We start from the raw sequence: 17,054 nt of genomic DNA, 5'->3' as shown, positions 1-17,054 counted from the left end.
TCTTTTTTGGACTCGACAATAGATTCAGGATGTCAGATATGCGTCCTTACCGCTTTACCCCTGGGGAATCGTCCCCGGTAGCTATTGGATAGGAGGCTGGGTGTCTCTAGAGCCGGTCCGCGTGTTGTAGAGAAGACGAAATTCTTGCCCGTGCCGGTACTCGAATCCCAGCCTTCCAACCATTAGCTCGTCGCTATACTGACTGCGATTGTATTCATTACCTAGCATTATTAATAATAATGAAAGATAAAATGGAGTAAGTATCTAGAGCGAATGTTGGATATAACACTGATCTGAAGGTACTAAATCGCGCTGGAGAGGTTCAATTGCTACTCTTTTACTAAGAAAAAAAATAGTATTATCTAAATACATACAAAAAGCTAACAGAAAACTTTGTATCTTGTATCAGTACACGTTCCACCGCTCTGGAGCAGGCCTAACTTGCTTAGGCACATCGTGGAGGTTGAAGGTGGAAGTAAATACATCCGAGTGGTAGTGAGTTGCTAGGAATTGTTTATTGGATAACATGGAATTCAGTTCTGAAGTTCAGATTAACAACAGTTCAGCATAGTTAGAAACTAATAAATACATCATACGGGTTTCTATCGGCAAACCTGACAGGAAGGACCGCTTTGTAGACGTTCCCTTTGAAGGGGTGGCAAAAATAAAATTAATCTTGAAGAAAGCAGTCTTCTGGGGTTTGGCACTGTGTGTATGTGGTGTTAACCGACGTTTCGGAGGAACGTATCGCCTCCATCTTCAGGGTAGAAGAAAAAATATAATAAATCCGCAAGCGAAGAGACCGTGAGAACCGGTAAAAGCAGTCTTCATAGTCACCGCCGTGAAAGCCTCAAATCTTACAAAATGGATCTTAACCAATAGTATATCAGAGTCTACCCTGGAGTAGGATAGATTTCCGCGGAGGGCTCTAGTCAATATGGCGATGAATATTTGGCTTCTATAAAGGGCGGGGAATTTATTAACCAAATACAGAATATCATTTTCTGAAGAAGCGGTCTGCTCCGATTATGCAGTAACTGCCATAACAGTCATATTCTACTGACTCTTGACGGTATGAGTGACCACTTCTCTCCTATTACAGTCTTATATATGTAAATTCGGTTTTTTCAGGAGGACAGGGTCTTGAACTGAGGTTCATGATGCATTACGAACTATTCCGTCACCTGACCCATATCGTCCTTACAACAAACACTGTTGTGACATACAGCGAGACGCATGAGTTCCTCTCACGTAGTAAATTACGAGGGTAGATCACTTCTTAAATCATAGGCTAATTAATATTAACAAAAATAGAGATCAAAGAGCTCAAAAATAAATTTAACATATCATAAACAGAAGTAAATGTAAAGTCATCCCTATAACAGGCAGTGAAGACCCATAGGGTTGTGAGAGGTCGCGGTTCCCACATCTTCTGGTAAAATCGGCTCACATATGGCGGTAAGGTTGTCAGCCTTACTCGCAGGCCGCCTTTCACCCACCAGGAAGATTCCTGGTACTCATTTCTGTTAGAGGCTCAGTCGATCCCAGGGCCATAGTGCGGCTGGAAGGATTAGGTCAATTGAAAAAATCCACTTCATTGGGACTCGAAACCGCGACCTTCTGGCTTGGAGCATTGCTCCTCAACAATGTACGCTATCGCATACCCTTCATAAATTTAAGCAGAGAGAAAATATTCTATAAAACTAAACAGAACTATACTAAAACTCGTATCAGATACTCATGGGATTTTCTTCTCCGGAGATAGAGCAGCCATGACGTGATGCTAAGCATTCGCCTCCATCTATCGCCGAAATATAAGGAAGCTTGGAGCAATATCCTAGACAAGAGAGAGGCTTATTGTGGGCTGCAGTAACATTCGTATCCCGTTTGACTGCCAGTGGAAAGTTTGAATCAAAGCTAATTTTAGTCGAAATGATTAATTTTATTTGACATAATATAGTAGCCAAATTTAGTTCAAAGAGAGCCTAGGAAACGGTGGAAGTTAATCTGCATTTTCGTGGCTTGTTAGCTGAAACACATATATACGTGTAATTACGAGTAACAGAACCAGGATATGATGTGAATAGATTAAAAGAGGACTACAGTTTCAGTCACACAGCAATAAGAATAGAGTTCATATCAGAAGTCACGAAATCTTTACCATCCTTAATTGCTACTCTGCAGATCACGAACAATTCCATGCCCTATTTTAGTTATTCTACAATTACTACGTTTGTTTTATATAATATACATACGTATGTCCTTTATAATATGTTGGCATGGTCACCTGATCAGCAGGGGCACCGGTCCTCATAGTTATCCAGTTCAGTCCATGCATTGGGCTAAGAGGAAAGTGACTACACACAGGCTCAGAGAATGCTTTACATCTCACCAAATGGTCACCTCTAATCGTCCGACTTCGGGAAACATCTGTGGCACTGGGGTAAAGCTATTTCAGCACTGTTACCAAATAAGCGATCCTCCTGTCTCCACACATTCACAAAAATGTTCATTTCCTACGTAATTTCACTTCTTAATGAGTCGAGTACACACGTGAATGTTAAGCGGCTTGTCGCATAATGAGAAAGGTATCACTGTATAGAACGCCCGAGAAATACGTTAAATAAATATAATTGTGAGTGTTATGGTCCAAAACATTGAAAAGTATTTATATAAACACGAGTTCATATATGTTTTGACTACTAGATACACTCTTTCATAGGCGCTCCCGGCAACAACAGGACAGCAGAACTTCGGTTACAAAAGTACCTTCGTCACTAGGACTGAAGACCTTGAGTTAAATATATGTAAGACAAATGCTGTTAAAGGTAACACGACTTCGGTTCAAAAAGTAACGCAACAATTGGCTAAACATCTAAGTTTCACGATACAAAAGAGTCATTATGCCATTCTAGCGTTACGAGATAAATTGCCCAGAATGTTGGCTTTGCACTGCTACACAGGCTTTGGCCCGATGTTGCATTGATTGACGGACCCGCAGAAAAATGTCAGGAGTGTTACGGACCGAAATACAACCACTTTGAACACTCTGCATCACACACCGCTGAAGCTTATATCTCATTTTTAGAATTCCCCCCAAAAATACTCAAAGCGATTTTTGCCTGGTGAACGACTTTGCCAGGATACTGGTTCCTGCTGAGTACAGGCGGTGAATGAAACAGGCTAGAGCACCGTCACATATGAACCACATCGGATAAGCAGCTCCAGGAGTGAAAGTAAGCTGTGTCTTTGTACCTACGAAGCAAAATATACGGGCCTATGAAACAGTCGCCAGCTATACCAGTCCAAACGTTAACTGAGGGATAATCCTGATGACTGGTTTTGCATTTTACTATGTGGGTTTATTTCAGACAAATATGCGGTATGGACATTCCTTGCGAAGGCTTCTTCGCAGGTGAAAAAGAGTATGCAGTTGTTAAAGAGAGGATATTCACCACATTGTCGAAGGATGCATTTAAAAATTCTTGGCGTGAGACAAGATGAAGCCAAAGAAGCTCTTGTAAGTGTTGCACGGTATGGGCAGAGAAACTGCTCGTGGCGACAACGCTACAATATTATGCGCCGTATTTACAGCTGCTTGTACTCGACGAAGGGCAGCACACGGTTCTCCTACACGCATCTCGGTACACGCTCTTCAATATCAATACTTAGTGCAACTCCCCGTCTCTCCCGGTTTAATTTAGAATGTCGAACAGTGTCGGCCTCCCTGATGCTGAAATCAGTAATATGAAACGTGCGTGAATTCGAAAGTCTAAGTGGAGAATACAATTCTGCGTACAACTGTACAGCTACTGCACAGCGTCAACCGAAAACTGAATGCATACACGTTTTCTAATTGCGTAGTTGTTCATTTTGAGAATATTCTTACAAATGAACTAGGATACTCAAAATATATCAGTTGACTACATAGAGAATTCGCTGGAAATGAACGTCTGACGTCACAGGCTCATGCACACTGTCACTGCAAGTATGATGACTATTTTGCCACAGGATCGGAATGCTGTACTGCTAAAAGAGAAGCTGTCAATCACATACACTCCGACTCCAATTCCTTCAAAGGGATCCCTAGCAAAAGTTCCCTTTGTAACCTAGTTCTAGCATCATAGTAACTCCGAGAATCCCTTTCAATGTCTCTGGTCCTTTACCACAGAATTTACAGGCTCATGTTTTATTGAACTGCTTTCACTATATTGGGCTACAGCACTCAACCTCCAATTTCTTGCATTTGCTTCTATATATCAGTAATATTGCACGAAGTTACCTTTAAGTAGTCTGAGACGTCAAGATGATTAATATTTTTGGCGTACTTTGTTTGAAATAGGTATGATGTAATAAACCTCAATTTTTTTTGCCCGGAGAGCCTTTGATGCAAAGAGAAATATGGAATAATATTATATTTCAGTATCCTGTTGCATTGATGTATCACTCGTTCGCCCATTTCCGTGTCTGACGCAACACAAACCATTCAAAATCTCTCCTTTATTTTAAAATGTTATTAAAACCACATTTTAAAACGAAAGAGGGATTGTGAACGGTTTGTGCTGCATTGAAGACTGAAATGAGTGCACGAGGAATCTGGAAGTGTGATTATCCTCCTGTGTTTTGGGTTTTTGGATTGGTTCCTTCTTCAAGAGAAATAAATATCCGATATTAAGTAAACCGAGTCTAAGTACGATTTTATTCCTCAATTATTTCAAATTTTATCCTAAGATTCTGAGGCACAGTTGGCTGACCTTTATGCTTCGGGGTTCTCAAGTTCATTTGCATGGCTTGGAGGATTATAACAATGGCTATTCAACGCAAATTTTTGAGGGTTGCTGTCATATTTCGTCCTCCTTCACTTTCCGCCTTACATCAGTCAAGAAGCAGGAAACATTTGCACAGTGGTTTCGCGTTATGTAAGGACTTGACGGCTCATGACGAATGATCAGGAATTTATGACGCCGATTCCTTTGTTTGCTGGCATGTGTTTCTTCCTCAGAATTTCTAACAAAATATGAAGTTGGGATTATTCTCACAGGGGTTGGGTCAGCCTGAATTTGAACGAAATACCTGCCCCGTGGTAGCTCCCAGTGTGGATAAAAGTATCGGGCGTTAATGAAACAGCAAAAAGATGAACAGAAACAGGAGAAATACGTTCCTTCAGAGCGTTCCCAGGATGCAGTGTAACGGAACGAAAACGTAATAGAGTTATTACAGGTAAACTGGGAATAACACATGTCTATGCAGCGATAAAGAAACAACCAAAATAAACCTCTGGAACATTTATAAATAACGTCTAATAATCCAAAACTGAAGCTATTCTATCAACATAAACCGAAGTTTAGATAATGCCAATGAGGACAAATAATCGTAACTATCTGGAAACAGTAGCTGTTAACCCTCATAATCAAAACGGGTCAAAAACTTAATAAGCGATGATATATCTTAGCAAGAACGGGGGCGATGAGGAATGAATATAGAATATTTGTGGAAAAGTCAGAAGGAAAGAGACAACCGGGCATACGAAAACGTAGGCGGGTGGAAAATATTAAAATGGATCTTAGAAAAATGATGCCGTGGTGTAGACAAGATTGAGCTGTGGATTCTGAAGGGTTCTGGTGTATAACACTCAGAATTACTGGGTATTTTAGACTTTTCCCACTGCCCGGTATTCTAGAAGCTAGAAAAAACGTTTCAGAAACTGGATCTGTTTACGTCCTCAGGGGAAGTGGGGGAAGACACCTACTGACTTGGGTCCCTTAGAAAGAGGGTCAAGTGACTGAGCTAACCTCAATCACTGGACCTTCCTTCACCCAATATTTTATAGCATACATCACAGGATGAAATGCTTTTCCTTTATATTGTAACGTGTCTGGAATCCAGAAGTGTCACTTCTATGGAAGCGCTAGGATAGACCGTTGCATAGGAAACAACAATTGCTCCATTGTAGTTCTAACAGGAGTCTCCATGGTTATAACAAAGGGTTCGTTGCCTAACAGCGGCCAAGGTTATAAAAGCCCAGTTTCGACGAGAAGTCTCAGTCTTCATCGAGCCAGCTAAGAAGCCAGTCGTGATCGAGCCATCTTGGAAGTCAGTCTTGGGATAACCGCCAGAAGAGATAGTCCAGAGTCGCCGAGTTATTGTAAGCAGTGATTGTGACACTGCAGACGGGGATGATTGTAAAGTGTGTGTAAACGAGCGAAGGAATAAACTCGCTATGCCAAACGACGGCGTGAACTTATTTGTAGCGTGACACACTAAACACGCTACAATATGTAATTTGAATTAATTCTGTAGGACGCTGTAATAAACGTCACAAGAATATAACTACCAGGCGTGATGATCTCTTATTCATGCTAATCATTTCAAAGTTCCCCACGCAACCAGGAAACGTGTAACATATAGTGTTATCTCCTTTGTGGCTATGCGGCAGACAGTCCGTGTTCACGGTGCAACATGAGACGACTTCACCTTGCCACTGGTGAGGCGAAGTGAGAATTACTCTATGTTCTAGGGAATTAGAGTATTAGAAATTCTTCCTCCAAGAGAAATTTCTCATGCATTCGTACAGGAAAACAAGAGTAAAATTAAAACAGGACTGTTAATTTAAGTTAATAGGGGCTACTCTAAAATACCTTCGTGTTAATGCTAATTTATTGGACGCGAAAATAATACTGTAAGGAATAGGAGAGAAATTTATTATAAGCTAGCCCCGAGGCAAGGGCAGCAATAAAAGCAGTGGAAATAAGTTTCCATCTCTCATCTCCAAAACATACTGCACTGCCACAATATAAACCTAGACATACGTAGCAAAGCTGAAGTACCTGATAAATGAAGAATTGAAATAACAGAAATTTTGGGAAGTACTAATCTACACTCCTTGATTCGACAAGGATCACATACAAAACGACGCATCCAACAACTCTTCCATTGCTGCTTGTGTATTTATTGGCGCGGTAAATTTTTTACTGAGCCGTTGCCAGGCAACGATAGGACTATTATTAACGCGCCGTTGCCTAACAACTATAAGGGCTGCACATACAGACACGCAAACTAATGTAAGGGAAGCACGCTGTTTTCACAGACTCAGGTGCATGATAGACATACCAAGTTTAATAAAGATTGGTTCAGGTGAAGGCAAAGCGCGGGCGGCGCGTAAGGCTGACAACCTTACCCCATCTATGAGCCGATTGTCTAGATAATGTGGGACCCTCAACGTCTCACAACCCTATGGACCTTCACGGCCTGGTACAGGGATAGCTTTACTTACTTTTTTTTTTTGGTTCAGGTGAAGGGACATAGACAGGGATATAAAGCTCTCATAATCCTACTTTCATTTTTCAAAATATGGCAAAATAGGGTGAAAACTATTATCATTTGGACTGTAAAGCCCCATAAAGTTGGGTGGAAATCCACCAACATTTCGAGGATCATGTTACCTCTAGTAACAGGGTCGAAGGTTCAGTCACGATCGAAACCTGCAAGAAACAAGTGCTAAACGCCCATCGGACTACATGACGTCACAGCTTCGTAATCACCGCTGTGAGGACTACATTACTACTAATATAAACTGACATTCATTACGATATTCAGAACAGATTTAATTGGGACATGTTGGCTACCGTTCTTTTTAGAATGCTCTCTTCACACGGCCTCTTTAGGAACCTGGAACTTAAAATACACAAAAACATAAAAACTTATTGCAGCTTTCATAAGGGGTGGAACTTGGTCCTTCACTCTAAGAGAAGAGAGCGCATGGCAATGGAGTGCTATGGGAGAATATCTTGACCTAAGTGAGACGACGTAAAACAAGACTGGAGAAAATTACACCATAAAGAACTTTTTAGCTCATATTTTACACCTCCTTTATTATAAGATAAGCGTACAGAAGGAATTGATTCCCATGGAGGAAATTTCTGAATTGAAACGCAAGAATTTTCCGGATGCTTATTAGCAATACGGAGGTATATTATAGCGTAGTTGGTTGGTGCACTATGCTACAAGCCGGAAGGTCGCTGGTTCGAGTCACGATAAGGTGGATTTTTTTTTTTTTTGCAATTGACCTAATCCTTCCAGCAGCACTATGGCCCTAGGGTCGGCTCATCCTCTAACAGATATGTGTACCAGGATTCTTCCTGGGGGGTAAAGGTCGGCCGACGCTTAGGCCTGACTACCTCACCGCCATCTGTGATTCGATTTTCTGGAGGAAATGTGGGAACCTCAAAGTCTGACAATCCTATGGGCCTCCATTGCCTGTTACAGGGATAGCTTTTAGCAGCTATTAACAATAAGGAATTAAGTAACCATAACCTCGGGTTAAGGCTAGCTTGATTTAAAATGAGATCTTAATCCAGTAATAGACTTTGCTGGTTACGGGACGTCTGCTGGGAAAAGATCCTTACCAAATTTTCGGAACTGTAAAAATTCAGGTGCAAGAAGAAACATCTCACAAAATACACAGATATTCTATCCAAATACATGAATACAAGATTTTTGTGTCCTATACTCCCTCTGCATGGATTCTCCTTGAACAATACTATGTACATTTGGATTCACATGGTTTAGGATTACTTCTGTTTGTGTCCTGCATAATTTAGTTATTTAGCCGTACAAGTAAAGGGATTTTGAAAGCCGCATGAAATGCGCGGGCTGTGCGCTCCTGTCAAGATTTCCAATAGCGCGGATTACTCTGTTCTGTAGGCCCTGCAGTTTCTAGAGGTGGGCGTCCGCCGCATGCTCCCAGGTGGGACAGGAATAAGTCAACATTTGAATAGGAAATTCTATCTTACGTACATACTAAAACACCAGAATATAAGAGGCAGTCACTGTTATGCAAGGGCAACCAAAACGCGTTTCCTTAGAAAAGAAACAACGAAAAATATAGCAGTTGTTGGAGAATCAGCACACAACAACAGATAAACTATGGAAACTTTGTTTCCTGTGCGGTCCGTGCCAATGGTCGTGTTCGTGCCAGTGTTAGTTATTCATTCATCGATAAGAGGTCATGAGAGTTAGTTACTTGTGATCCATTCGCCACCCATCCCGGAAGTCAGGATATAAGCAAAAGAATATTCGTTGTTACAGCCGTTACTAAGCAACGACTGTTGAAGACAGAAGACTATTTGTGCTGTAATTGCTGTGGTCTTCAGAGTGTGTAAATCAATGAGACTTTTATAGTTACTTGAGAGTTACGAGGTATAAGTGTTCAATAACTCCAGTTACCAATCCAAATCCCTAGTCTAGTCACTGAAACGTGAACAGGTCTTGGAGACCGAAATTTGGTTTTGGGTAGGACGTACCAAAATTAAAGAGACTATCACAAATATATCAAATGAATATGTATATATTAAATAACAAATACAAATACAACCTAAGTACCTGGAGGTAATAAGCCTCCAAGAATCACAATCGTACCGACCAGAAAAGGTGAATTGACTGCACAGTTCAGGGTCCCACAACAGAATGGATCACTCGCGTTGGACCTCAGCAGACGGGAATCAGGAAGTGGAACATTGGAAGGGGTAAGTAGTAAGAAAGGGGGTGGGGGACGCCCTCTGACGTAACGTAGACCCGGCGTTACATCACTAACACGTGACAATATTATATAAGGTCCAGTGCTGAATATGTTTGTATGTTATTCCATGACAAATAGACTGATGAGAGGCATTTAAAGCTGCATGTGTAGGTTTGATTTCTCTCGTACGAAAATAATTGACAAGTTGCAATTTCGTCTGCCATTCCCAGCAAATCTTGTATATAGTGCTCTTATCTCCCATGCGTTCTACATACCGTGCCCATCTCACCCTCCTTGACTTGATCATTCTAACATTTGCTATACCTAAGTAAATATATGAGAAATGTCACCTGCATTGTATATATTTTTTTACTTTATTAAGGACTAAAAGGAGTAGTAAAAAACTTGAGGTTATCAGGACTCAGGACCAATGAACGAAACCATACTCTTCCGAATAGGACGTAAAATCACTGAGCACTCGATCATGACTTTCTGTCCAGAGCGAAGCTCGTGATGATTGTAAATATCATTAACCATCTTTCATGTTTCTACGGGTAATTGTGAATTTGAAACACCTGGTAGCATCAGGCACGTATCAACATGAGCATCCTGTGCTGGGGAGTTCTGTGGATCAGATCGTTTATCCTGACCGTAAAATCCCATTATCTCGCAGTCAATCCGGGAGGGAAATTGATATAACCTCCCCCCTTGATGTCTAAACCATACCAATTTATAATTCCTTATCATCCTTTCATCTATTCCAGTTGCTATTAGCCTCGATGACGTATGTTTATGTAACAAACAGCCTGCAATGCAATACAAGTGAATCAGGTGACTGATTGCTCTTCTTCGATGTAGCTAGTCTTTCTCTGAGTTCAACACTTAAATGAATACTGGCTGTGCTTTTAGATCTATCCTCCGTGTTGCGAGCGAGGACCAGTATAGCAAGAAGTAATGGGACAGTGGTTGCAGCTGCATAATGGGGAGAAGGTAAGATAACACACTACAATTGAGGCCAATTCATTCGTTTTTAAAACGCTATATTTTCCAAAGCATTACACGTACAAATATGATTGATATATAAAAAGAACCGTAAGCTCACCGAGTTTTCTTCAGACTCTACAAATGCCCCTTGGGTCACACGACACACGTCCAGGCGGTAGTCGAGCTCGTTCCACACATTTTGTAGCATCATCCTGTCAATGGTCATCACTGCAGCATCGATACCTTCCCTCAGCTCTACTAGTGTTCTTGGCAGTGGGGTACACGATCCTTAATGTACCCTCAAAGGAAGAAGTCACAAGGCGTTAGATCAGGTGGTCTGGGGGGCCAAGTGAACGTCATCCTCACCAACACGCCCAATTCAGCGTGTCCTTAAATTGCCGATACCGCCGCAAAATGCTTTGTTTACATGGCGGTTCTTTTCCATACTCTCTTCTTAATGCGCGTTGCACTGCTACAACAGAGGAACATCTCGCATATTCCAACAATCAAGAACTCTTTTCTTGTNGAGTTTTCTTCAAACTCTACAAATGCCCCTTGGGTCACACGACACACGTCCAGGCGGTAGTCGAGCTCGTTCCACACATTTTGTAGCATCATCCTGTCAATGGTCATCACTGCAGCATCGATACCTTCCCTCAGCTCTACTAGTGTTCTTGGCAGTGGGGTACACGATCCTTAATGTACCCTCAAAGGAAGAAGTCACAAGGCGTTAGATCAGGTGGTCTGGGGAGCCAAGTGAACAGAGCTACGTCATCCTCACCAACATGCCCAAACCAGCCATTTTGTAAAGGCACTGAACTCGTGCTGCCAACTGGTGCATGTAATACAAACTTAGTTTACGGTTTTTTTTACATATCAATCATATTTGTACGTGTAATGCTTTGGAAAATATAGCGTTTTAAAAACGAATATTCATTTACAGTAGCCCTGTACTTTGGGTTCTTTAATAACGGCAAACTCTCGAAACATTTATCGAATATAGGTCAAATCAAAAGTGTTTGGTGTTAAATGTCGAAAAAGATTTTGTTTAATCTCATTTGAACTAATTAAACAAGACCTGATCTAAGATTTCGCCCACGCTATATATTACGAAATGTCCGGACAAGAAGCTAAAACGGCCACATCTGTACCCTCAAGTCCTGTGGGCATATGAGCCAACCATTACAAGTAATGGTATTCAGCCTCAATGTGTGTATTGTTGAATGTCAAAGTATTCAAACTTATTGCAGAAACCGCAAGGGCTACCACAGCTGAATCACTACATTACGTTAACACCAAACAGCCTACACAGTCTTCTTCCCCATACAGAAGTCCCTATCATCATTATACGTATTACAGAAATGCGCCTGGTGCCAATATCATAACACACACGCAATTAACAGGTATCAAATAAGAGATCAAATACTATCTGAAACCCCTTTAAATCACTACGTGTTTAATTAATTTTGGCGCAATGCCGTTAAAGTGCTTTTGTTCCCTACAGCGCTGGAGGAAAAATCAGCTTGCGAGCTTGAAATATTGTGAAGGCATGCATCTCTGTGTATCCCAAACTTAAAGTTCCAACCAGTTTCGTGGTTTTCACGAAACGAAACTGAAATAACATGACATTGATGGTGAATGCAGCCTCCATATTTCTGATAATCCTACAATCAGTCAGAGGGTCGTGGTTCAAGAGCGAAATTGTCAGGTGAAGAACAGGCTAAAGTATTTGAGAACAGCGAGTTTAGGAGCATATTTCGAACAAAAAGGGATGAAATAATAGGAGATTGCAACCTTCATAACTTGTGCTCTTTGCCAAATATAAACAGAATGATCACGTTAGGAGGGATTATATCGGCGGCGCATACAAAGGAGAGAACAAGATACGTAAGGGATTTGGTTGGAAACCACAAAGAAAAACCCGCTATGAAGATCCAGACATATGCAGGAGGGTAATAAAAAAATTAATCTTATAGAACAAGAATGGGATGATATATATTGGATTAATATGGCTCAGGATACGGACCGGTGGAGCGCTCTTCTGAACATGGTAATAAACTTTCGGGCTCAAACAAATTTTGTGTATTTCTTGAATAACTGAGTGACTGGGGGTTTCAGAAGAAGGCCTCAGTTCTATGAATTAATTAGTTAACTAGTTAGTTAGTTACGATGACACATCAAACCAGTCCATATACAACTGCTCATTCGGGCAATCTTAACAGACTGGGGTTATGAGGTCTAATTAGGTAAGGTTTGCGCATGGAACTACTACGAATCCAACTCCGTTTCCACCTTTGCATTCGGGGATGGCTTGTTCATGTTGGGCTTAGTTTAATTAGGTTACATTAGGTTAGGTTGGTAGCGTAGTTGGTTGAGGCACTCTGCTAAAAGCCGGAAGATCGTGGGATCGAATCCCGATCAGGTGGATGTTTTCAATTTATCGAATTCTTCCACTCGCATTATGGCATCGGGGTGGACTCAGCCTCTAACAGAAATGAGTACCAGGAATCTTCCTGGGGTTAAAGGGCGGCCGGCGCTTATTGGCTGACCGACTCACCGCCATCTGTGAGTCGACTGTCTAGAAAATGTGGGAGCCTCGACGTCTCACAACCCTATGGGCCTCTATGGCCTGTTACAGGGATAGTTTTACTTAAGTGTCTGAAGGTATTGTGAAAACATTTAAAACAGATTATGTTTTATGATCCATAATGTGTATATATTAACCGTCTTTTAGTGCATACAGTTTCACTTGTCACTTCACACTACATGTTTCGGCATCATTCTGCCATCCTCAGGTGTATTAATCACGTTAAACCATTGCACTGCTTGCCATCAAGTGTCCATTTATAAAATGACATAAAATATGTGTTTGTCGTTCAATAATAAAATTTTAAAATTTATATATTATATTATATTATATATGTTTTATAATGTTTACCTGCTTCCAAGAGTAAAATTTAAATTGAGTACCAGGGATCATCCTGGATATAAAGGGTCTATGGCGGGTAAGATTGACAGCCTCACCGCCATTTGTGAATCGATTGTCTGGAAAATATGGGAGCCTCGACAACTCACAATCCTATGGGGCTCCACGGCCTGCCGTAGTAATATCATTTTTACATAAATAAATAAAATACATACCCTTGTACAGTATATACAAATGTAAGTCAAGTACTGACTAAACTCCCTTTGACTGAACCTAAACAATCCCCCAAAAATTAAGTTAATCTTTTTTCACCTACTGGTGATCCTTGTACCCTTGTTGGTCCTCTGCCTAATTCAAACCGAATCATAAATTGTAGTTGTAGTTCTAGTAGGAATACTATACCAAAATTGTAAACAGCTATTTACGGGCCGCTACCTAGTAACGACCGTTGTACAGTTGATTATTATACGATCGTTGCCTTGCAAACTGTCTACATGCTACGATATGTTTCTATTTACTATGCTGCAGTGTGCAAAATTCGAAGTGACTACTAACCTAAATGTACTGCAGAAGCCTTTTTAGTCTCCTTTCCTTCCTTACTCTTCCTTTTCAGTTTCTTTTGTATTAATTCTTGTTCAGTTCTTATTTCTTCTGTTCTTCATGCGCATAATTTCTCCGCCTAATCTCCACAGCCTTAAAATTAACCTGCCTCACATTTCCTCGTCATGCCAAAATCCCATTATTCACGTTTCTTTAATTTGAAGCCATTCAGCGTTCCACACGAGATATTTCGCTCAGAAACACGCCCTTTCTGGTCTGAATTTATTTGATGTTTCAGATGGCATAGTGGAAAAAATACGTCCGCTATTCTTCAGCAGTTAAAGCTGAAAATATTTCAACAACGGAAATAACACGTCATAATGAAAATGTACTAGGGGCACGCGGTAGCGTAGTTGGTTGAGGCACTATGCTACAAGCCGGCAGATCGCGGGTTCAAGCATCGATTAGGTCATTAGATTGTTTCCAATTGACATAATCCTTCCAGCCGTACTCTGGCCCTGAGGTCGACTCAGCCTCTAACAGAAATGAGTACCAGGAATTAATTAAATAATTTTCCTGAGGAGTAATGCGCGGCCGGCGCGTAAGGCTAACAACCTTACCGCCATCTTTGAGCTGATTGTCTAGAAAGTGTGGGACCCTCAACGTCTCACAATCCTATAGGCCTTCACGGCCTGTTACAGGTATAGCTTTACTTTTACTTTAGTGAAAATGTACTAAGAAAAGAGTTAAGCTTCAATATAGTTTAGTTCGGGGGCTTCACTGAAAGACGACCATACTGAAGAAAATGAATAGAAAAGAGACAGGGGCGATTTAGTAAATTTGTAGTTCACAGCTCTGGGCTGCTTATGCAAATACACTGCATTTATAAAATCTGTACCTCATTTCATTGTGTGTTGCACAAATTAGTCTGAAAATTTACACGTGTTCTTTACAGGTCAACTGAATATTATGCCTCATTTTTCTGTCTCTACAACACTGGAGACCAATCACTCGTATGTTTCAGTACTGCTCATACACCGAATTTTTTTATTAATATCTGTCAATAATATCCAATTTTGCGTTACAAATGCATGAAGAGGAACTGCCTCTAATATTCAACTAAAAAAAAACACAAACACAGGCTCTTCTCTGTATAAACTTTGAAAGTTATACGGAAAAGTAACAAAAGTAGTATTAAGATACCCTTACCTATAATTGGCCTATACGGACAATTAGAATTTTTTTTTCTTGGCATTACAGCCCCAGTGGGCATTGGCCTATCTACATGAACTTCTCCGTTCACTTCGGTTTTTCTCGATCTTACACATTCGGTAGGACTCCTTGGGCGGGTGATCAGCTCGTCGCAAGGCCTCTACCTGTACACAAACACAAAAAAACGCACACATATAAATTAACAGCCATGCCCTGAGTGGGATTCGAATCCACGATCCCAGTTTCCAAGCGAGAGAAGACACTGCACGCCTTAGACCACTCGGCTACCGTGACCGGCATTAGAATAATTATTATTATATATTTTCTTGTTGAGGCAGTGGGAATTATCATTTAATTTCAAGGAACAAAATCGGTTCTGACTTTGCGTCCCACTTTTTGCCGTCTATTTGCAACGGCGGTTAATATTCTCTCGCCGTCTTGTCTTGACTGTCACTACGTTTGGGCCTAACCGGCCATCAGGTGTACAGGCTGTTGTGATGTAGGAATCTGCTGCTCACTGTAATGCTGTTCTGCTTTCCTTATGCAGTTGCCTCGGACTGTGGGTTAACAAGCTGTTTCGGCACGTGTGTTTGCCTTATTGTAATATGCGATGGGTTATATTTGAATTCTTTATATTCTGTCTCTATATACGAGAATCTGATGTTACTTACGGTTCTGTTGGATAGTTGGTTTATCTTCGGTTCGGTGTGTGCTTGTCATTCAAGAAATTTCATACTCAATATCATGCGAAATTAGGACTTTTTTTTTGCACTTATCTAACTATTTTCATTTCTATCACAATAGCTTGGAGATATTTCTTCACATTAGCAAGTTTTAAAATATATCTGACATTAATAATATCCCAAGAAAAAAGGCTGCGTTTTAAAATAACATGGATATGTTTTGACAAGATGTACGTAATAATAAAAAACGTTCCTCTCCACTTCAAAAATGGAAATACAATATTTTCCTTTTATATCAATGAGTTCTAAGATGGAAATGTTCTGTTTTGTACAAAATTCTCATGGCATGAAGTCTTTATATATAGAAATCCTCTGATATTTTAAAGAAACATTCGGTACAAAATGTGTACATAGTTATTCAAAATTCCTTTCTTAATTCGAAATAGTAACTGATGATAAAATATCTGGTAAAATGAATAAATATACGGTACGCGGGAATTTTAAAATCCAGTTCACATTGTTGGAAAAAGTAATTAATTATGTTATGTTATCCTCAACATAATGGGGCACGTGTTAGCGTAGTGGTTAAGGCACTATGCTACAAGCCGGAAGGTTGCGGATTCAAGTCCCGATGAGATCATTGGATTTTTTCAGCGCATTAGTCTCTGGGGTTCAGTCAGCCTCTAACAGAAATGAGTACCAGGAATTAAATAAATAATTTTCCTAGGGAGTAAAGCGCGGCCGGCGAGTAAGGCTGACAACCTTACCGCCATTTCTGAGCCGATTGTCTAGATAATGTGGGAGCCTCAACGTCTCGCAACCCTATGGGCCTTCATAATACAAAGTTTAGAAGAAAAATCAACACTTTCTCTTTCAAAAGCTCCTATATTTGTGTAACAGGCGAATACAATTCATTTTCCGACACTCAAAAACAACTCTCCACTACCTACCCCCCAGTTATCTGGCACATAAGTACATTTGGTGAGGTGGTCATACAAGTAATGGCTATTCGGTATCTACGGGAAAATGAAAAATTAGAACTAGCACTATATGTAAATGAGAGAAAAATAATACGCAAAATGTATAGAGCAGTGATGGAAAATAATATAGGGAGGATAAGATACAATGAGGAGATAAACACATTATTGAAAGGAGAAGATAAACTAGGTTTAACAGTAAAATAGAGAATAAG

The 17,054-nt window shown here is 40.5% G+C and overlaps 1 protein-coding gene across 6 annotated transcripts in view; it reads right to left on the bottom strand.

Annotated features, from left to right (window-relative positions):
* Window positions 1-17,054, bottom strand: part of LOC111874353 (5-hydroxytryptamine receptor) — a 644,097-nt gene that overhangs the window by 242,753 nt on the left and 384,290 nt on the right. The window lies entirely within an intron of this gene.

Source organism: Cryptotermes secundus, unplaced genomic scaffold (assembly GCF_002891405.2).
Source record: "Cryptotermes secundus unplaced genomic scaffold, Csec_1.0 scaffold49, whole genome shotgun sequence".
Classification (NCBI taxonomy): Eukaryota; Metazoa; Arthropoda; class Insecta; order Blattodea; family Kalotermitidae; genus Cryptotermes; species Cryptotermes secundus.
This window is presented reverse-complemented; position numbering and strand designations above follow the sequence as displayed.